At 42.2% G+C, this 23,358-nt stretch overlaps 1 protein-coding gene and 1 pseudogene across 1 annotated transcript in view; one reads left to right on the top strand and one right to left on the bottom strand.

Annotated features, from left to right (window-relative positions):
- Positions 1 to 1,311: 1,311 nt before the first annotated feature.
- LOC117720117 (large ribosomal subunit protein bL35m pseudogene) lies at positions 1,312 to 2,041 on the bottom strand (annotated as a pseudogene).
- A 13,971-nt stretch (positions 2,042 to 16,012) lies between these two features.
- Positions 16,013 to 23,358, top strand: part of Megf10 (multiple EGF like domains 10) — a 156,304-nt gene continuing 148,958 nt past the window's right edge. Inside the window, exon 1 of the mRNA XM_034518166.2 lies at positions 16,013 to 16,774. The gene's annotated coding sequence lies outside the window, so the exon portion shown is untranslated. The remainder of the gene's footprint in view (positions 16,775 to 23,358) is intronic.

Below are 23,358 nucleotides of genomic sequence, written 5' to 3'. Positions count from 1 at the left end.
TGGGTTCTGGTGATGCTAAGTAACTTTGGTTTCTGTTGTTTACATTCCTGCACTTGCCTTTCGCCATTTGGTTAGCTGTAGTTCTACTTGCACTCACTGGTTCTGACTGGAGTCTGCCTTTCCAGTTATCTTGGTTGTATCAGAACTCCTCGGGGTATGGATAACTCTATGATCCTGAGCTCCAGCTGCTCTGGGTTCAGTGGCTCCTCTAGGATATTTCAGGATATGGAGTCTCCACAGTGGTAAACCAGCTAGGTGTTTGCTGTTCTGAATGTAGTTGCTCATCTTGGATGCTTCAGGATATGGTGTCCCCTGCTCTGCTGCTCGGTGGGCCGTGTCCTCTCTAGGATGCCTTGCAGCTCTAGGGTCCTTGACCTCTCTTGGGTGCCTCTGCAGCTCTGTGGTCTGTGCCTTCCCTAGGGTGCCTCTGGACTCAGTTTCCAGGGGGGAGCAGATCAGCTGGAAGACTGCTCGAGCCACAGGTATCTGGGCCAGAGGCGGAAGGGGAGTGGTTCTTCGCAGGGGCAGGGTCTGGCTGCCAGGTGCCCTCTGGGGGGCTCTGTACTGCCAGTTGTGCTTCTAAGGCCTAGGGCTGTTTGTTGGTTCTCCTACCTTCTGCTTTGCGGTCCGTGCCCTCCCTAGGGTGCCTTCGGACTCAGTTTCCAGAGGGGAGCAGATCAGCTGGGAGACTGCTCAAGCCACCAGTATCCGGGCCAGAGGCGGACGGGAGAGTTTTATTTTTCTACAGTTACACATACAGGTTTCCCACTACCAGTTGTTGAAGAGGGTGTTTTGCTTCTAGTGTATGATTTTGACAATTCTGTGGCTGTAACTTTGTCAGTTTATTTCTAAGTCTTTTATTCTTTTCCTTAGATTCATGTGTCTGTTTTTGTGACAGTACTGCACATGGCACCTTAAGTGTCACCATAGCTTTGTAGTATAGTTCAAGGTCAGGTACTGCTGTGTTTCCAGCATTATTTTTTCTTGAGATTGCTTTGTGTATTTGGTGTCTTTCATGTTTCTACACAAAGTTCAGATTTTTTTTCTAGTTCTATGAAGAATGCCATTGGAGTTTTGATGGAGATTACATTTGAATCTGTAGGTAACTTTCACACTATATTCATTTTCACACTCTTCATCCAGTCTGTAAGCATGGACAGTCTTTCCATTGTCTAATTCTCTTCTTTAACTCTTTTCTTGGTGGTTTAATTTTTTTTGATCCATGACCAATCTGGAAATGTTTAATGCACTGGGTGTTAAAGCACAATGGTGGTATTCTATGCTTGCCTGTTAGTTGATACAGTTTACAGTTTAAAACATACTCACTTCTTCTAGGGCATCATGTTCACAAAGATGCACATTCCATAGTTGGGAACCAGTGAGATCTCTGAACCATACTCGAAGGCTTGTTTGATCATGGTACATCTGGTAAGGATCACCAGTGCACCCATTGCAACTCTTCCTCTTCCAGAAAGACATCATCATTTTATCTAGGTGTTTCCTCTGGGTCTTGTTGGAGAACACAAATTTCCTCAAGAGTTTCTTTCATGCAGTTGACTTTTTCCATAGTTTTTTCTTATAGCCAGCCTTTCTCCTTAGCTAAAAGCCAGAATGAAATTGAAGGAAGCAATTCAGGACCAGTCTTACTGTCTTTCTCTTGCCTTCCATGGGTTGCAGGATGTTAGAGTTCTGACCAGTGGCTTCAGGACATTGGGAACCAATGAGGTCACTCCATTAAAGACTGACTGTTGCACTGTGCCCATATGCCAGGTGTCTGACAGGTGTGACAAGTCTTAGAGCAGAGGAAATAACTGATGTCTAAATAAGTCTAAAATGAGTAAATGGTACAAAATAAAGAATTAAGACAGACATTTTTGGCGTGGTTCCTATAGGTTGATGATGCCAAGACATTCAGGGGACACAATATTTCTGAAGCAGCTCTCGCTGTACCTATAAAGACAAAGCTTTCATGTGCCACCTTGCAATCTGGTGGTTTAGTATTGTAGAGATCTTTCTTTTCTTGTCTAGGCCTATAAGTCATTTCACTACTCTCTATGAAGCTATTAGGATTAAAATATTTTTTTTTCTTGGCGTGTTTGCTATTGTATATAGGAAAGCTACTGATTTTTATTTGCTGAAGATGTTTATCAAATATAAAAGTTTTCTGGAAAAGTCTTCAGGGACTTTTAAATATGGGACCATGCTCTCTCCTAAGAGGGATAATGCGACTCCTTCCTCTGCTATTTTATATTCCCCTTTACATTATATGAATGATTCAATTAACACTGCTGCATGCAGCTACTTAAGATTAAAAATTAAAGTAATTAAAACTAAATTAAATTCAGTTCCTCAGTCGCACAGGCTACACTTCAAATACCGAATGACCATGTACCGATGGCTACTGTGCTAGGATAGATATAAAACACTTCCATCCTTACAGAGCATCCCATTAGGTCTCTCTGGATGCCTGCCTCAAGTCTTTACTTTTCAAAAGAATTATCGAGAAATCTTAGATCACACAAAATAACAGAATGAAGCAACAATCAGGCCAGAATGTGACAATTTTTAAAAAACATTGGTTCTCAACATTCCTACTGCTGCAATCCTTTAATACAGTTGAGGATGTGGTCATCCTCAACCATAAAATTATTTTGTTGCTACTTCAAAACTATCATTTTTCTACAGTTATTAACTGTAATGTAAATATCTGATATGCAGGATATATGATATGATCCCAAAGGGGGCTCGACCCACAGGTTGAGAACCACTGACTACTCTGCACTTAGAAAAGTCAACGTTATGGCAGTATAGGGGTCTGTTCTAGATCTTTATAATTCTACATGTGTTGGCTAGTTTTGTGCCAACTCGACACAAGTTAGAGTTATCTGAAAAGAAAGAACCTCAATTGAGAAAATGTCTCCATAAGATTCATAGATTTATAGGACACTTTCTTAATTAGTGATTGATGGGGGAGGGCTCAGCCCTTTGTGGGTGGTGCTACTCCTGGGATGGTGATTCTGGTGTCTATAAGAAAGCAGGCTGAACAAGCCGTGATGAGCAAGTTAGTAAGCACTCCTCCATGGCCTCTATATCAGCTCCTGCCTCCAGACTCCTGCCCTGCTTGAGTTCCTACCTTCACTGCTTTTGGTGATGACCTATTATATAAAATGTGAGTGAAATAAATCCCTTTCTTCTCTAGTTGTTTTTGACCATGGTGTTTCATGCCAGCAATAGTAAGCCTAATCAAGACACTAAGAGAACTAACTGACACCAAGTGTAATGCTGGACCCCAATCCAAGTACATGCACTGGGCTTGCTGGCTAGTGTTTATTTGCTAACTCATCCCAACCTAGAACCATCAGAGAAGGGAGTCTCAGCTGAAGAATTGTCTGAATCAGATTGACCTGTGGACATGTCTATGGAGGTTTGGCTTGCTTTTTCATTTGGGGAAGGAAGAGTCACTCTAAAAGAGGGTAGCACCTTCCATGGGCTAAGCTCTGAGCCATACAAGACAGCAGAAAGCTAGCCAATTGTCACAGCAACAGGAAATAACATGAGTGAGTCTCTTTCTCTGGGTTCTTGACTGTGAATGTAGTGCAACCAACTGTCCCAAGGGCCTGCTTCTGTGGTTTCCCTGTGATGATGGACCATAACCAGGAACTGTATGCTGGAATAAACCTTTCCCTGCTATACTGCTTTTGTCAGGATACTTTATCACAGCAACATAAATGAAACTAGAACAGAAACCTAAATTTGTCTCAGAGAGGAAATCTGAAAATGCACCAAATATCATATGGTGCTATGGAGTCACCAATTTTATTTAGCTGTGATAAAGATATAATGGTGGCATTGCAAGAGAACCTTCCAATTTCTGGAGATCTATACTGAAGCGTTTAGGTATGAAATATTTATAATGTTTTGAATTCAGTTTGGAAGGGTAGAATAGGAAATCTAGAGAGAAGTATCATGATGGTAGTCCAAGGTAAATAATGGTTAAGTCTAAGTGCTAGATATTGTTATTTCAAATTTAGTATTAAAACTTTTCAATTGAAAGGATATTTTGAAGAATTCATGTTTTTAAAACATGAGTTTGACTCCTCTATCACACTTAGAAAATATTTTCTCAAACAAGGATTTAAAAAATAGTCACTGAGATTATCTTTGAGTATTTTTTTGTTTTTGTTTTTGTTTTTGTTTTTTGTTTTTTGGGTTTTTTTTTTTTTTTTTTTTTTTTTGGTTTTTTGAGACAGGGTTTCTCTGTGTAGCCCTGGCTGTCCTGGCACTCACTCTGTAGACCAGGCTGGCCTCGAACTCAGAAATCCACCTGCCTCTGCCTCCCAAGTGCTGGAATTAAAGGCGTGCACCACCACCGCCCGGCTTGAGTATTTTTTAAAAGATAGGTTTTATTGTTAATTATGTGTATGTGTGTCTGTGTGGAAATATGTGTGTGTGAATCCAGATGCCCTCAAAGGCCAAATAAAGGCATCAGATCTTCTGGAGCTCCCTGAGTAGCACAGTGTAAATGCTGAGAACCAAACTCTGGTCCTCTGCAAGAATAGCAAGGGCTCTCCATTATCCCATGCCCGCTTCCAGTATTTTTAATGGGTTATTTCTTTCACTACTTAAATATTTAATCTGTTTGAATTCTGTTTTGTGTTAATGTATGAGATCATGATTAGTTATATTTTCTTTCTAATTTAAGTAATTCTATTTGGAGGCACAGCATCCCGGTGTTCTGGGCTGGCAGTGAACTCGTGATCCTCATGACACAACCTCCAGTGGTGAGATTGCAGGGTCTATCCTACACCTAGCTTACTTTTCTCTTGAGTAGTTAGGTGGTAGTGGTTATTATTTTCAATTTGCATCTTTTGAATTCACTCACTGTTTTTTTTTGGGGTGGGGTGGAATTAGTCCTTGGTTTTCATTGGGAGGCTCAGCCTTTCTGGTTATACACATGCTGGGGAGAGAGGGTATTTATTTTGTCTGTAATGCAAAAGCAGATGATTAAAAATTTGCTATTCTTTCACTTGTCCCTGGCGAAGAAACACCTGGTCAGAAGCTATAGTCCTGCAGTCTTCTTAGACTGAGTGGGGACTGAGGACGAGACTGTGCAAGGCTTGAGCGGGCATCACCATGTGAACCATCAGATCCTACTTAAAGGATGGACAAGTGTTGGGAGACTTCAACTCTGGTCATCAAGTATGTTCCCATGAAATGGAAGCTAAAGCTATGTGTCTATTATTGTCTTGTAACAGAAATTGAAGCTTCTGTGTAAGAACATGTTTCAGTCACAGTTCAGACAGGAATACCAAACCAGAATCAGAAACAGAAGCAAACAGAAGCTTTCATAAAAGGGGGCTGAAGGAAGGTAAGTTAGGTCTACTCCTGACTTTTCACTAGGCCATTTCCAAAAGCTTGAGAGTCTCTGTGATCCAGAGTGGGGACCATGTAGACACTTGACTCCTCTCAGGGAACTTGGTGGCCCCAGGATGGGTGAGAAGGTGGGAGACATAGGCCATTGCAGAGACACATCTAGGAGGCTCAAGCTATACCTTCTATTGCTGCCAGAGAAAGAGATCTATTCTCCCTGACCACTTTCAAAAGCCATGTGAATTTATCCATCTGATGTAGCCTAACAATTCAACCTGGTTGTTGCTGGCTAGGGAACCAGAGGGGGAAATATTTCACAGGCTTTCAGTCTCTGCAATATAAAGAGCAAGAAGAGTTTATGAAGAGAGCTCAGCAGACAAAGAAAAAAGTGAACAGTGTTCAAATGTTTATTTTAAATGTTTTTGTTTGTTTGTTTGTTTTGTTTTCAGTGTGAAGATCAAACCCAGGACCTTGTATATACTGGTCAACTGTCACTGTATCACATCCCTGCCTTCCTGTTTAATTTTCAGGACATAGCTGTTATGTTGAAGTCTAAAGTATGGACCATATATTTTATAGGCAAAGATATTTGTAAGACTTTGGGGGATGAGAACCAGTTGAGGCTCTGGGCCATGTTTGTCACCAAAGGATTCGTTCCAGCCACTAGTTGGTAGGAATTAATGGCCTCTGACATCATCTGACCCAGCAGAGCTTCTCTGTTGAAGGGCAGCCAGCCTGAGGGCTGCCCAGGGCTGCATAGCAGGGCTTGCCAACCAGAGCAGCCTTGCCAAGGCTCCAATCTGCACGCTTGCCCCAGCGTACACATAACAAAACGAATCCTTATCTTAATGTATTATGAAGAAGGCTGCAAAACACTGCTTTTTTTTTTTTTTTTTTTGTGGCAAAGTAGCCTTTTGCCATTTTTAATATGAATAGCATTCCAGAGCATAAAGGGTCCAAAGTGAATTAATGCATGGTAAGTGCCAAGAAAGTCTTTTCCTGGGCAGTCCATCCTCACCTGTGTGGACGCAGAAAGCCCATAGAAAGCATTCACACTTGTGTGGACACACAGTGCCAACAGAAGACAGGAACTCACAGGATATAATATTCATATCCCAGAGGATAATGTTAGGTGAATAACAAAGACAGTTGATATAAATTTCCTTTGATTTTTGGAGAAGTTAGAGCATTGATTAATTAGTTCTCTATTTGCAGTCCCGCTTCCCTTTATGTTTCTAGCAGGACTGAGATAATGGTTACAGCAGGAGAGACGCTCTTACGTCAACTGAGAGCCGTATTTGGACAATTTGGTGGTTTGTGCATTAAGTGAATTAAATAAATTCATTCTCTGAAGTCTCTGATCTTAAAAGTAGTTTCTTCCTTAGAAAAGATAATTTCCAAATGGAAAATCAAAATATTCCACTGAGTTATAAAACTTTTGCTTAAAATATGTTCATCACATCTGAGAATTATCATGCCTTTAGGCATCTCATGGTGCCTGAGATGTATCAGTAAACAAAGAAGACACTGATCCTCAGTCTTAGGAAACTTAGCTTCTAGCCAGGACCAGACAGAGACCAAACAATACACATAATGAATTGGTAAATTTTGTAGGATGCCAGAAGATGAAAAAGGGATGGGGGGGAGCGAGGGGGGAAGAAAGGAAATAAAAGTAGTATAGAAGAGAGTGAAGTTGTGGCTGTAAATATGAAAGATCATTGAGACAATTGGCGTTGTGGCATGGGTCTTAAATGACTTTCCACAGACATATGAGAATTTGGTCTCTAATGCTATCTTCTTCAGAGATAGGGCCTTTGGGAGGTGATTCCACGGTGAGGGCTCTGCCCTTGTGATGGATCAACCTGAGGATAACCTGATAGGCTTGTGAGGATGACTTTGTCAAGAAAGCAAGCTGTCTCTCTCTGCTTCACCTCTGCCACAGAGTTAGCAACTCTGTTCTACATGCATCCCTGCCCCCATGTTCTGCATTATTACAGGCTTAGAGCCACCGTAGAACCAACTGACCATAAACCCGAACCCCAGAAAGCGAAGGGCAAAACAAACCTTGTGTTGATCTATTTCAGGTTTCTTTCCACGGTAACAGAAACCCAACACAATAAATAAGATGTGAAAGAAATCAGGCAGCAGGTTTTCTGTTTTAGGCAGAGAACAGCAAGGGCTCGAAGGAGGGAATGGACCAGGTGTGTTTGAACCAAAGCCAAGAAACGACAGCATTTGAAGCAGACAGCGAGAAGAAGGGAGCAGGAGGGGACATCAAAGAAGTCTTGGCAGTGAATGGACATGGCAGGACCAAACCAAGACACCCATTTCTGCTCTACAAAAGATACTGACCAAAGATGGCCCTATCCTCTACCTGGCTACATCCTTCCCTGGGAGCACTCCATATCCAATGAACATTCTACGAGGATGTCTGAAATTGGGTACTCAGTGATTCCATTTTTGGCCCACATGAAGGATCCATTACCTCTGTGTCAGATGTACCCACACTCTCTTGGCACCATAGATGCAATAATTCATGGGAAGCCAAATTCCACACACGATTCCTGGGTGTACCTACCTCTCGATGAGGAGTCAGTTCAACTTTTGTCCCTGCCTTTCTCCTGTCAGAGAGCCCAAGCTGGGCCCAAGTTTATGTACTCCCCCTCCACTTTCTAAGTGCAGGATTATAAGCATGTGGCACCAGTCCAGGCTCCTGGTAGTGGCTTCATAATAGCACGTCTCCACTGGTCCTCATCAAGCCTCATGCTCATTATGCGACTACTGGATTTCCCTCAAAGCCCGAGGCATTCCTCTGTCATCCATTTGTTATCTCAGCTGCATCATGCTCACCATATAAGCAGGGCTGCTGCATACACTGTTCAGTGTGCACCCAGCATGAGATCCCAGCAGAGAGGGACATGAAGACTACTCCAGGGATGCATTGTCCTTTGAGCCTAGGCAGTGGTCTGTAACCACTGGCAAAAAATGAAGTCTTCGAACTGAGTGGATGTGATAGCGCCTACTGTCTTTGCCAACAGAGACACGAATACTCCTTGTTTTTCACAAAGTGCTGTGTAGCTGACAGCAACCCTCCTTCTGAAGCCTGAGGGGAAGACCTTCCTTCTAGAAAAGAAGCAACACAGGACAGACACTTGCTTTGCCCTATGGCCTTAGGGACATGACAAACTGAGCCAGCCAGACACATCTACCACAGGCTTTGAATTCAGATCTTGGGCAATGGAGAATCCCTCTTGTTAGTTCAGTGAAGATTCTGATTGCCTTAGGGTCCAAGGCTTGATGTCCAAGGCTAGAAATACTGATGAAAAGAACGCTGGCACCTGCCATTTGGTTAGGGGTCAGGATTTCCCCAGAATAGGTCCAGGGGGGGATTTCAATCTCTGCTGTAAAACCTCAATGTGTTCCTGATCACCTTCCTAACCCAACCACCAGCCTTACTGGTATTACTCTATATGCCCAGGAACCTTTAAATAATTTCCCTTTCATTTCTGTCTCTCACAGTCACTTGTATTTGTTAGGTAGCCAGTTTTGTGAGGAGTCAGAAGTCAGAAGTCAGTGGAATGCTACCATCAAGTCTTTTATTCCTTACCATTGCTTGCAGACATGATTTGATGTGCAATTACTAAATTTTTTTTCATCTTTTTATACCATTATGAGAAACTCCTGAGGCATTCTAAATACTTTCTGGGTTGGAAAAGCTTGGACAGGTGAGATAGCTTAGCAGGTAAAAGTCACATAGAGGAAGAGGAGAACTGGCTGTCGAGTTGTCTTTTGACTTCCACATGATATGGCAATTGTGGCATGGGCGTGTAAACACACACACACACACACACACACACACACACACACACACACACACACACACAAATAAATAACTAAACTAACTAATGAACAAAGGAACTAGGTAAACATGATTGAAAGACCCAAGCTCAAGGCTAGTGAGAATCAGTTTCCAGCTTGCACCTTGTCTCTTGTCCATTTTCATGCTTCTCCTCCTCTCACTGTGTTTTACCAGTGGCCTTGTGGTAGGGAACTGTGTATCTCCTCTTAGATTCTCCTGACTTTCTCATCCTGCTTCTATTGAAGTTCACCTTTCTAGTTTCTTTCAGTGTGGTGTGGCCTGAAGGAAGGTTCGAGGGGAGTCTGGAATCTGCTGCTGGGTCACTGATGCTGTGGTCTATGCTGTATGGTGAGCCCCATCTGTGGCAGGTATCTGAAGAACAGTGCCTAGGTAAGTTTTTCAGGAGGCCCTATGAGGATCTAGCTGTACAGCCCAACCTGAGGCCCTTCTGCCCCACAGTCTTTGTGGGTCCTCTGCTTTTCTTTTACCAGGAAACTCTCATAGATAAAGAGGTGAAAGATTTCTTTCACTCAGATATCTCCAATGGTGTATTTTTGACTCCAAGGAAAGACAGACGCTTGTCTCAACAAGCAGTGTTGAAGATACTGAAGATGCTGGCGCCAGTGTCCGTTGCTTGCTTGTACCCCCTCCCTCTGCCCTGGCTTCTCTTCTTTCTTCCGTCATTACCTGTCATAGGGAAAGAAGAAATAGTCTCACTCTTTCACACACTGGGGAAGGAAAAGTCTTCAAGTGAATGACAACTTCTACATAGCTGACAACTCTTTTAGAATTCCCTAGTTTTCTCCTGTAGGAGTAAAGATGTGTGGCGGTAGCTGTGCTTGCTGGCACAAAGAGAGCTGGCTTTCTCATGCCTTTTATTAAATTCTGAGGGGGTTGTGTTTTAAGCTACTCTTTAGCAAAAGGACCACTCACTCTCCTTAGCTTTGAAATGATAGCTGGAATTCCCAAAGAACTAGAAAATCCAGCTCCCCACCCTTCTCTATCTATGCTGACAGCGAGTACCCCAGCTGATTCACAGCTCAGCAATCACAGGTCAGAGCTTTGTTCAGTGTAATTTACAGATGGCTCAATGTTCATTTCCTCTTCTCGAGGATGCTCTTGTTTTCTTTGGGAGCATTTCATCTCCCAACTTGTCTGTGCTCTTGAAGGAATCCAATACAGGCATCTGCCTCACTACAGAAGTTTGAAGGACCGAATTGTTATTGTTTTCCCAGGGCATTCAGGATATTACGTGAAACTTAAGTTCGGCCAGATAAATTGTCTCTCCTGTGACTTTGATCTTGAAAGCTTGAAGTGAGGACTAAGGAAAGAAATGGTTCAAGTTCATTAATGTCAGCAGGCACAGACCATCTCTGTTCTGAGACCATGGCTTTGATGGGTTCTTTCTAGTCCTCTAGAGAAGGCCTTGCTCATTTTCAAACTTTGTCACACAGCTACCTTCTCTTCTGGAATCCTTCAGTTATCTCCCTTGGTTTTGTTTTCATTCAGTCAGACAGAGCTGGCCTCTGTTACTGAGAAACAAGAACCCTGGCTGTCACAGGAAGCATTCAGATTGCAGACTAAGGGAGATGACAGGACAGGAATTGTTTGTTTGCTTTATTTCCTGTTACACATGTCACTGTTGCAGACACCAGCAACCATCTTCTATATGCTTTTCGCAAGAGTGATCTCATTATGCAGAATACATAGGTTTCTTTGGTCGAAATTGTAATAGATTTGTTATGTCAAACACTGTGAACAAAAACATCAGTATGAAGAAGGTCCCTTCTCCAACTCTCTGCCATTTTATGGTCTTGGTTTATGGGAAACAAAACCCATTTCTTAACTATCGCCAACTATGCTGCTGCTACATAGAAGTCCGCCTTTGCAAGAATATTCCAGACAGGCATGCTGTCTATCCAGAGATACCTGAAACATGGCATCACACACAGCAGCCAGTCCAGATACACTCAAAACTCACCAAAGTAAGAGAGTTTTGAAATAAACTGGGACTTTGCTACTTAGTATGCTGTTCTAGGAACCGATGCATCCATCTAGGAGTTTGATAAATGCAGGCCCCCTCCCCAGATACAGAATTGGAATCACATATTCCACAAAGATGCTAGTTGATTAACAAGCATATTAAAATTCAAGAATCAGTGGTGGAGAGAAATATCACAGAACATTATGATGGAGTAAGTATTGTTTCATGAAATTGGTTCTAATTATATAGATGTGGAGTTGCACATTTGGTTATGATGATAAATGTACTTCTTGCCATGGAGCGCATTATTATTTTTTTTAAAGCACTGAGCTAGAGGAGATAGCTACAGTTAGGTGGGGTCCTATCATCCTTCTTTGTAAGAATACCAGAATTCAGTCACCACTGTGGAGTCACACTACCATGATGGGGACAGGAAACTCCCCTAATTCATAGAACCAGGCTCCACAATGATAGATGTGATTCTCATGTACTGTCTTATCTTTTCTCATCTCTCCCAATACCTTTAAAAAGAAATGTCTTAAAAACAAACAAAATGATGAGCACTGTCTTTAAGAAGAGAATGAGCAGAACATCTAGAGCAGAAGAAAGGCTAACAGGAAGTGGCTAAGAGGACCCTCGTGGGCCAAGCACTCCACGTTACCGATTCTCTCCATTAAGGTTACAACCATTCCTAATACTGCCTGAGTTTGGGTTTGGGGAGAAGACTCAATCTGTGTTTACCTAAGAGCTTCTAAGTTTCCTGAGTAAAGACTCCAAGAACACTCAGGCTCTACAAAGTGGGTTGAAAATGCTCCTGGGGAAGATTGTTTAAAGGTGGCACATGGGTGAACTTTGGAGAGCCATGGCGGAGATTAGAGATGAGTAGGTTTGAAAGCCAGGCCTGGGGTCCACTGTGTTTCTATCAGGCACCAGCTCTGTGATCAGGGCCAAGTCAGTTGCTCTCCGAGCCTTTAGTTTTCTATCTGTAAAATAGAAATAATGATGCATATACCTCTTTCCATGGATAGGGCCCTATCAGGCAAAACCACTTTAATCTCATGCTATGTTTCTAAATATACACTCTCCAATTATCTTTCCTATTTTTAATTTGTAATTGATTTTTTGAAATTATAATTATATCATTTTCTGCTTTCCTTTTTCTCCCTCTAACAACTTCCATGTCTTCTCCTTGCTCTTCTCCAATTCATGATCTCTGTTTCTTTAACTGATATATATGTACACACACACACAACTGTATAGATACATATATATGCAAAAATATATAAATATAACCTTCCCAGTATGTTTAATGTTACTTGTGTATATATAATTTCAAGGATGACCAGTTTGTATTGGATAACCAATTTGGGGCTTATCCCTGGGGAAGACTATGTTTCCTGACCTTAGCATTTCGTAGTTGCTTATAGTCTGAAGCAAGGAGATCACCAAGAGTCTGAGGCCAGTCTGGGGCTACCCAGTGTCAGGCCAGCCTAAGCTATAGTGTGAGGTTACTAAGAAAGAGAGCAGTTAAAGATAAAGGAGGGAAAAATATGTAAGCAATAGAAAAAAATTAGAGAAACTAAGGGCTAGTCTTTCTAATAGAGTTTTTTAAATGAACTTTTAAAACAGTGTGTACAAAGAATAAAAACACAGAACATTATTCAGCTTTATGCTGAATATAGATAATAATTTTCAACAAAATTTTAGCAAATATTAAAGAACAAGAACATCAATAAAAGATCGAGGCTGGAGAGATGGCTCAGCAGGTTAAGAACACTGATTGCTCTTCTAGAGGTCCTGAGTTCAATTCCCAGCAAGTACATGATGGCTCACAACCATCTGTATTGGGATCTGATGCCCTTTTCTGGTGTGTCTGAAGACAGCTACAAGTGTACTCAAGCTTAAGTAAATAAGTAAGTAAGTAAGTAAGTAAATAAATAAATAAATAAATCTTTAAACAAAACCAGCAATATATAAAAAGTACAACTTACATTGACCAGACAGGCTTTCAGGAAAATGATAGTGGAACTAAAGATTAAACAGTTAATTCTGTCAACTAGTTGGAAAAAGATTGTGTAATAATTTTAATTGACACAGAAAAGTATTTGTCACAGCTTAGAAATCATTCATGGCAAACAAAGGAAGAACTGTTAGTGAATTCAGGACAGAAGGGAACTTCCTCACCTTACAGCAGGTATTCGTGAAGGTTAAAACACTGTACTTAGCAATAAGAGACTGTGTTTAACCTGAATGAGAAGGACTCTTACAGGCTCCCATATTTGAATATTTGGTCCCTAGTTGGTAGAACTATTTGGAAAGGATTAGGAGGTGTGACCTTGGTGAGTATGTGTGGCCTTGGTGGAGAGGGTTTGTGTCACTGGGATGGACTTTAGACTTTGAGGTTTTAAAGATGGCACCAGCCCCCCACCCCTTCTGCCTCCTATGTGGATCAGATGTAAGCTTTCACCTACTTCTCCATCACCATGGCTTCATGCCTGCCAGCTGCCAAGCTTCCTACCATTATGGTCATTGGCTCAGCCTCTGAAACTAAGGAAGCCCTTGATTTCATTCTTTCTTTTATAGGTTGCCTTGGTCATGGTGTTTGTTTGTTTGTTTGTTTTACCAGCAGTTGAAAAGCAACTAAAACATGACCTAAGGTATGTAGAGGTCCTGACCTAGCAACTCTGACTGATTTTATTCAGTGGTGCCCTGGGCATCCTACCCAGTATAATAAGTAAGAAATAAAAGAAGAAAATCTGAATTTATTTGTATGTAGAAAATCCAAAATAAAATAAAAAATTCAAAATAAAAATAAAAAACCAAAGACTACTACAATTAATAAAAATTAATCAAATTTTATGACACAAAGCTATTCCCATCAGCTATTTCTCTATACTAGCAATAAACAATTAGAAATTAAAACTCTAAAATATTTTCATTTGCAACAGCATCACAAATCACTAAATTACTTACAAACACACTTTAAAATATATGCAAAATTTCCATGATGAAAACTATAAAATTTTTATGCGAGAAATTAAAGAATACATAAATTAATGAAGCTATAGAAGTTTGTAGGTTGGAGGATTTAATGTTGTCCATATATCAATTCTCCTTAAATTGACCAATGAGCAAACTGACAGAAGAGAAAAAAAAATGTTCAATATGTTTAAGGCACTCTCAGTTGTAAAAGCAAGGTTTTAAAATAGTGACAAGCTAACTCTAGAGTTCACGTGGAAAATATAAACCCAAACAAACAAAAAGAAGGGTTAACAAAGTTTGCAACAAAAGGGAATAAAGTTTAAAGGTTTATTTTACTTAAGCTTGATGTCTCCATCAACATTCACTAAATGGGGAAACCATTTGTGATATTGTCTATACAACTGGACACAACTCAACAATAATAATAATTTTTTAAAAAGGAACACAGCCTGGGTTTAGGTGACAAAGTTAATGAGCTACATGATGTCATGCATATGCCATGCTCAAAAAGACACATGTAGCCACAGATCTAATTCAGAGGGGCTGGCAAGATGGTTCAGGATGTAAAGATGCTTGCTGCCAAACTTGATGGCCTGAGTTTGACTCTCTGGACACACAATGGTGGAAGGAGAGATGTGACTTCGACAGGTTGTCTCTGAGCTTTATACCAAAACCTCTCAACTCCAACAAGAGACATAAAAAATACAATAAAACATTTAAAAAGACCCCACTGGACAAAATGGGAATCAGTTTGGAGATTTACCTTTGTGGTGAGGTAGAATTATTGTCTCAGTTGTTAGTGGTTATCCAGGTGTTTTTATTGTTCAAAATACACCAAACTGCACAGCAGAACATGGCACAATATGGTGAAGCCTCATTTAAACTGAAAAATGTTGAAAGGAAAGTGGAATAGAAGGTTTTTTTTTTTTTTTTTTTTTTTTTGGCAAACTTTGGGGAATACACACTCTGAACTGGTATTCATCTGAGAGCTGCAGAAAACTGCCACATCCATCAATTGCTTTGAGGCCTCCCTCTCTGTCCTTGTCCTTCAGAGTTCAGATTCCAGGCAAGGAGGGTCTGTGGGTCCTAGCCCAGGTCAGGTCCTGAATGACCTTCCCACCAGGACTATATGTAGTGCTTCTGACAAAGGCGGTATCCCAGAGATAAGTGAGGGTGCTACCTAGTTAACTAGCCAGCCAGCCAGCCAGCCAGCCAGACGGACAGATGGACAGATAAAGCAACCAGTCAGCTCACAAAAGATTGTCCTCTCCAGTGATACCAGGGAAGAGCAAAGACAATGAGGGCAGGTGTGGTTCAAACATGTTCACTTTGCTTCAAGAAATAAGAGTGTCCCTTTGTTTCACTATGAATTCACTCAACGTAATTTAGGGTCCAGATTATCTGCCACGATAATTTAACACAGTTGTAAACCTGGAGGATTTTCTAGAAAGAGTTTCCTTCATGTGAGGAAAAGAAGCCTGGAAGAGAGGATCGTCTGGCTATCCGGTGTTGAAACTATCACCCTTGCCTGCTTTCGTGTTTGTTTGGAAGTGAGTAGAATTAAGAAACCACTGTCTGAGTACTAGAAAGTTTTATATCTTCTCCAGTTGTTGGGATGCAATGGAATTGCTCAGTCTGGAGAGGCAAAGTGGGCGGAGGAAGGAGGACGGTGTGCTCAGGTCCATCCCCGTGTCTCCCGGGTGTCCTAGGCAGTCGGCAGAGGGAGCTATTCCCCAAGAAATCACCTCGGGCTGCCAGGCAGCGACCCGCGGGGAGTTCGGCGACGGGGGAGCTGTCCCCGTGCCCGCCCCACAAGGCTGGCGGGTCACCCTCCAATCGCCTCCCTCTTCCCTCCCCACTTTCCCAGTCACTTAGCTGCCGCTCGGTTCCTGGTGGCCTGGCCTGGTCCCCATCGTGTCTCCTTCTCACTTTTGCGCTCCCTCACTCTGGAGACGCGCTGTCCTGTCCGCTTGGCGGACGCTGGCCCTGTCCCCCAAATCCTTGTAGAGGGCCTAGACTCTTCTCCTGGGATACTTTGAGGAGGGATTAGCACTGGCACTGTGGGGCACAGCACTCCGCGATCACTATTTCAAGCCCCGTGGTGACTCCAAGTTTGCCAACTTCTTGACTCAGTCACTGACGGGGGTCCCAGGAGTCTGGGCAGGAAGGAGCTTGCAGGTTTGGAGGGACCGAGAGCGAGCGACGTCGCTCCCCCTCCCCAAACCTCCCCCCACCGGCCACTGTCCGGAGGCAGCAGCTGCAGCAGCGGCAACTGCTCGCATCCCAGCGGGGCTCGGGTTACCGCCTTCTTCCTCCAGCATCTCCGGCCAGACAGGGAAGAGCTTGTTCAAGTTTGCAGCGGGACTTGGTCCCTGTGCGAAACTGGGGCTCCGGGACGGGCCTGCTCCCCAGCGTCCCCATCTCCAGAGCTTAAACAAGACCCGCAAACTGTGCTTTCTCCTGGGACTCTGCTTGGAAACCAGCAGCCGCTGTTGGGAACAGATTTTAAATCTCGGCTGGAGTGGGTGAAGACAAGGGGAAAACAGGTTGTGCTGCCAATCACAGCATTTCAGGACCGGGTAAGAGTTAAGCAAACTCAACTCTGGAAGCCCTTGTCCTTGGTGGCGTGTGTGTGTGTGTGTGTGTGTGTGTGTGTGTGTGTGTGTGTGTGTGTGTTTGTGTGTGTGTGTGTGTGTGTGTGTGCGCGCGCGCGCGCAGGGGGGCACTTTGGGGCCAGAGAGAATGGTTCCCCTTAACCAGGATACATTGGTCCCATAGAAGTGGTACAAAGATGTGTTGTCCTGGTGGTTTATCTGCTACCCGAGGGATTTGTCATTGTTTGTGTTTGGTTTTGTTATCTGGGACTGTGCAGGGAATGCCAGGGAAGATCTCCCAGTTATGGGTGGTTTTGTTTATTTTCTGCCTCCGTGTTGCTTTGCCTGCGTTTGTTCCACGTTGATTGTGACATTGGTGGGCGCAGGGAGTTTGGGGGGTGGAGGGCATCATACAGCTTCGGCCTGGCCTTTCTCTGAGGTCTGTCTAGTACTACTCTGGGGTCTTGACTAGTTTCCTAAACTTTTCTTTCTTTAGTCCTTGATACTCAGTTTGTGTTTGCTAGCAGGAGATGCCTCTCTTCCAGCCTTTAGGGGTGCGGGGGTGGGGCAGGGGTTACAGGCAGGTTCACAAACCATAGGGTCCTTGTCAGAATGCTAGGTTCCTTGGGTAATGCTGAAAGGAACAGCTCTTAAAGCTGCATTAACTTATTTAAGGAAAGTGTACACTTGCCGGTCTTTTTCTTTTAAATCTCTTCATGCTAGGACTTTTTAACATCCGATTTGGGAAAACATTTTGTCTCTATCTTTTTTTTCTTCTTCTTCTTCTTCTGGAAGTATTTTCCTGAATGGCCCTACTGAATAAAAGAAACACGGGGGACCAAGCTTGCAGCTTCTTTCACACATAACCTCACAGGAACCCCTACATTTTTAAAGGAACAATGAAAGCCTGGGATTTTATTGGCCTGAATGAGGCATTATTTCTGCTTTTGGCCAATAATAGCCATGCTGTGCCAAGGCAGAGAATGACATTCTTGATCCTTTATGCCAGGTCTTATTTTGTATACAGTATTCTCAAATTAAAAAAAAAAAAAAAAAAAAAAAAAAAAAAAAAAAAAAACCCTTCAGTCCTTATGGGTGAAAAGATCAGGCCACATGACATTACCCAGAAACCCCACCAGTCTGACTGGCATGCTCCAAAGAGTCAATTTGCACTGTGCTTTTGTTTTGTTTACAAGGCCAAGGAATTCCTTTGGTAAACTCTCAGGGTCTGGTGTTCTGGGCTCAGCACACCACTCTGATACTTTGCAGTTGTGCGGTTTAGTGTGGCTTCACACCTGGATGTATGTTTATAAAATCAGCATGAAATAATCCTGCTTACTCTGGAACTAAAGGATTTAATGCTTGGGAAGCCCTAAGAAGCCCCCACACAGAGGAGCGCTTAGCTGTTGTTGTTGTTGTTATCTTATTGTCTTATTATCGAGCCCCATTCATGGTTGTGTTGCTTTGATTATCCATGGTCAGCTATCAGCAAACGTTAGTTGATACTTTAACTGAGAAGGACTATGAAGCTCACCTTTAGGACAGGAAGGTTTGCTCAGTTGGCTCACATATGCTCTTTGCAGTGTTTTCTGTGGGGCACTTTCAGTGGTAAGGAAGGTGGGAGCTGAGATCTGAGAAGGGTTCATGATTGGATGCCAAAGGCTGTGGGGAGTGACAACCCCTACACTTTTTAGAAATCTTTTGTGTTGGCATAGTTTCTTTATCGTACCTTTATGAAGGCTCTCTTACACTTTAGAGGGTTTCGTAACTAATTTTTTCGGTTTTACTTGCAAGATGAGTCTGTGTCCTTGCTTTATGACTGACCGTCTCTGCCCTGCCTCAGTTTAAGTATGCCGGCATTTTCCTCATGTGGCCAGAGCCCTCTATAAAGCAAATCCCAAATACTTTAGCTACAAATCTCAACACCCGATTAAAGATACACACAAGCACAGAGCACTGAGGATTTCAATAAAGTTGGACCTTAGACAAGCTGCTTCTCTCTTTTGACACCAGTGGTGGGGGCGTGGGGTAGGGAAAGAGCTTCGGTGTGCCTCCTGGTTCTAAGTCTTTCCATTAGTGGCCTTAGTTCTCTGGTGAGTGTGTTTGGTCCATTTTCTGGTTTTTTAGAACTTGTTTGGGGTGCATAAATTATGGAACTTCCTTCTTTGCAGGCCAACTAATGATAGGTAAAAATGGAAATGCACTAAGCCTGCTTATCAGCTGCTTTCAGACTTTGCGTGTACATCAGAAGCAAGGAGGAAATATTTTTTTTTAATTAGATATTTTTTTTACCATGAGAAATTACCAAAACTTGATCATTGTTTACCTAAACAAATAACAGTTTCTTATGGTTCATTCATGTGTAAACCTTGGCCCCTTCTTGACTCAGAGGCAGAAAGTCTTGGGTGAAGTTGATCTCATCCGCAAAGTCCCACAATTGGTCCAGATGCCAAACGAGTCTCCTGCCCATTTCACAGCAGCGCGTGTGTCTTCAGCACCTTCTCTTCAGTCTGATGAGACATTTCCAAAATACAAATCTGATCATGGGATCCCCTTGCCTAGTGATCTTGGCAGATCACTAGGTACCATCAGCATCTCCCAGGGGCTTGTTGAAAATAGTTCCCCAAGTGATGGTTGAAGGGATACTGGATCCCACAAGTCCAGTCAGTCAATCAGCCTTGGTGCTGTCCTGCATGTGACCACCTTTGTACAATCTCCTTTGTTGTTCTCTGCGTCCCTGATTCCCAGCCCTCCAATCCCTGTAGATCTCATTATGTCCCCAAATCCACAGCACCCTTTCCTTTCCATGGCCTAGCTGTAGATGGCCCTTTCTGTTGGGAATGCCTGTGGCCTTCTTTTCTGTGTAAGCAGCTGCCTGCTATCCATTTATCTTTGAAGATAAAGCTCAAATCAGATGTTCTCTCTGAATTTTCTGTTTCTCTCATAGGCAGTGGGTGTCATGTGAGTTGCCATCCTGCTCTGTGGACAGCTTTAGTTTACAGTGTTGTTATCGGAATGATATCCCCAGCAGGTTGATTCATTCATCATTTTTTGTCTAAAGACCTTACTCAAATGGCTGGAATATAAAAGCTATATAATAAATGCTCCCCAAAATGTGGGAAAAGAATGAAGGAATGAACAGTATCTATTATGAGTGTGTCTATTAAGAGTGGCGGAGAAGTCAGTACAGAGTTTACTACTTACCTAGACATAACCTATGAAGTTGAGAGTGGCAGGAAAGAAGACACTCTAGGCTGTCCTCAAGAGCTTACAGAACACCACACAACACTGAATTCACACCACACGTTCAACACCACAGTAGGTGCTACACATGACAGAGACAGACAGTTATGCTTTTGGATGCTTTTGCTTGTGAATAACAGTGTCTTGGTGTTGAAGTAGAGATGCCAATATCAATAAAAACATCAAACACTGCTCTATGCTTTTCAGTGCATTAGGCACTTAGGCATGTGTGTGGTAACTGGATCAGTACTGTTTTTCTTAGTTTCCTACATGGACACAGTCCTGAAACAGGTCTCAACATGGGGCAGAGCTGTGTGATATGAGGACAGTGGCCGCAGAAGGCCAAAGTACCTCAACTTCTACTTTGTTGTCTAGACACAGCATATAGTGTGCTCCCCTTTCTTAACTTTCCTTTCTTAAACATCCTTTGCTTTGGTTATTTCTTCCTCGAGTCACTGAACATTAGCCATGGTCCATTCAGTTATCATCTGATTCTGTTGAAAGCTTTGCCATTTTTAGTGTCCATAATAACTTCCGCCTTTGTCTCACATTAAATTTAATGAGAAAAAATACTTATAATTGCCAGTAGACTTTTTATTTTTCCTGTCTCCACTCATTTTTTTCTCTGAGAATGAATTATGCAAACGAGCAAATGCTGTCACAGCAAAGCTGAGCTATAGGCTCACAGCAATTTGTAAAACAGACATGGGGACAGTCCCTTCTCTGGCGGGAGATGGCGGCATCCGTGAGTGAGCACAGGAACCTGAGGCTGTAGGGCTTCGAACCCGGCTCCAGAATGTGCTGCTGTGCTCCCCAGTTTGCAAGGATGTGGACCCAAGATTTACTTTGAGAATTTATTTTAAGAATTGATGCAAGACTCATTGAGTCCTGTTGATTCATCTTTTAAGATTCTTTCCCCCAAATGATGTTTTTTTTCCATGCCTTATCACACACCAACCTCATGTTTTGCCTGTGCATCTGAATTGCCTCAATTATGTTTTTGTCCGTTCTCCTAATCTGAAATCCAAAGTTTCTGTTCATCTCCTATCCATATTGAACAGTGAAGATGAATATGAGCTTTTGTATATATATATTTGTAAAGGGCTAATTTACGCAGCTTAAAGGATTGTTCATGCTATGAATGAAATGCAGTATTCACATCACTGGTGTTTTATTTGATTGAACTTCATCTGCACAACTGCCAGTGGCCATGAGTCTGTTCTTTGATGATAAATGCCATGCCCTGAGCCAGTCTGGAAGTATGGCTGTAACATTACATCCTGTAGTTAACACTATTAATGCCTATTGATTTCTCTCCTATTTCATTTTTAATGATTTATTCTCCCAGATAAAGAAACTATGTAAAGCATTCTAACCACCTCAATTTCCTACTCAGAGAGCAATAAATCATATGCCCTCCTCCCTCCTCGATTCCACTTGTAAGACAAGGGAAATAGAATTTCAATGTGGAACGCCTTGTCTTGCTAGGTGCATGTACAGGATATTAGCATCTGTTAAAACCATCAGATCTTTGGAGAAAGGAGGCCTCATTGTGGGGGTGACCAAGTACCGTGTTATTAATATTATGTCCAACCCAGATGAACTGTGCAAATATGGCTAGCTCTAAAATACAGCTGCAGATGGCATCTTGTATTTGTATTTGTCTTTAACAAATCTTCTAAATACTTAGGTTTTATTTTGTTGTTGTTTTGTTATTTTGAGACAGGGTCTTTCATGTAGCTCAGACTAACTGCAAACACATTGTGTAGCCAAAGACAACTTTGAACTTCTGATTCTTCTGCCTCTACCTTCCAAGTGCTGGGATTGCAGGCATGTTCCGCCATGACTGGTTTATACAGCGCTGGTAGAAAAACTCAAAACCTCTTGTGTGAAGACAAGCACTCTACCAATCGTGATACATTCCCATCCTTCAGTTAGTTTTCAAAATATATATTGGGAGCTGGACAGACAGTTCAGCTATAAAGAGCACATTCTGGACCTGATTTGGTTCCTGGAACCCATGTTGGGGTGCAGTCACCAGCACTTATCCTCACACACCCCAGAGTTAAAATGAATAAAAATAAATCTTTGAAAAAGGTCTTGGAGCTGGGTGTGGTGGCACACACCTTTAACCTCATCACTCTGGAAACTGAGAAAGTCAGATCTCTACGAGTTTGAGTTTATCCTGGTTTATATAGTGAATTCCAAGGCAGCCAGGGCTAAATAATGAGATCTTGTCTCAGACAAACAGATGCTTTAGAGATCCTGGAAATTGAACTCCTGGTATTGGGCGTGCTAAGCACACATCTTTCCACTAAGCTCTATACCTTCAGCCTTAAAAAATTTTGTTGATAGACATATAAAAGCAAAATTCATCAATTCTAGTCATTTTATTCATGGAATAAAATAGAACTATAACATCTTGGTCTCAAATTTAGGAAACAAATCCTTTAGCCAAAATGGAAAAAAAAAATTTAAGTACTCCTCCCCATTGACAAGCTTGAAAGGTGTATTTCTTTTTTTAAAAAAAGTTTGTTTTGTTTTGTTCTGAGACTTGGTTTAAGTATGTAGTCCAGACTAGACAAAATCTGAGTGGTCTTCCCGCCTCAGCCTTCCTAGCGCTGGGGTCCAGGTCAGCACCACTATATTTGGATTTTAAAAAGCACTTTATTTTGGAAGGAATTGATGACAACACATGACCTTTGGCTTTTACAATTAAATGGTTTAAGTTTTATTCCTTAAAAAAAATCTAGATTAAATGTTCACATATATACACTATATATACACTATATATACACACACTATGTATACAATATATACATACTATATATATGCATTATATACTTTCTCTCTCTCTCTCTCTCTCTCTCTCTCTCTCTACACACACACACACACACACACACACACACACACACACACACACACTCACACACTCTGTCTGTCTGTCTGTCTGTCTGTCTGTCTATCTAGCCAGCCAGGTAGAGCTTGGTGTAGTCAGGGTTTGATAGGCAGGTCTGAGAGTGGCTTCAGGTTCATGCCAGGAAGAGGGCTGGGTGTGCAGATGGGGAACGTCCTGCTAAGTGAGGATTTATGTGGGCAGGACACCTCAGGCAGGGCGATCCCAGCCAACACATGGCAGTAGGAGCATTGAGGAACCATTTCAAAGGAGTTGAGAATTATTTTTTATGACAGCTATTTATGGAATCACAGGACTGGTTTCTGTCTGTCTCTCACATCACTATCTGAGTTGTAAAGGAATCCTTCACATGTTACTGCTATTATTTTGTTATAGAGACCAGATGTGGGCACCCTATTGAGACTCAAAT

Source organism: Arvicanthis niloticus, chromosome 14 (assembly GCF_011762505.2).
Source record: "Arvicanthis niloticus isolate mArvNil1 chromosome 14, mArvNil1.pat.X, whole genome shotgun sequence".
In the NCBI taxonomy this organism is placed as follows: Eukaryota; Metazoa; Chordata; class Mammalia; order Rodentia; family Muridae; genus Arvicanthis; species Arvicanthis niloticus.
This window is presented reverse-complemented; position numbering and strand designations above follow the sequence as displayed.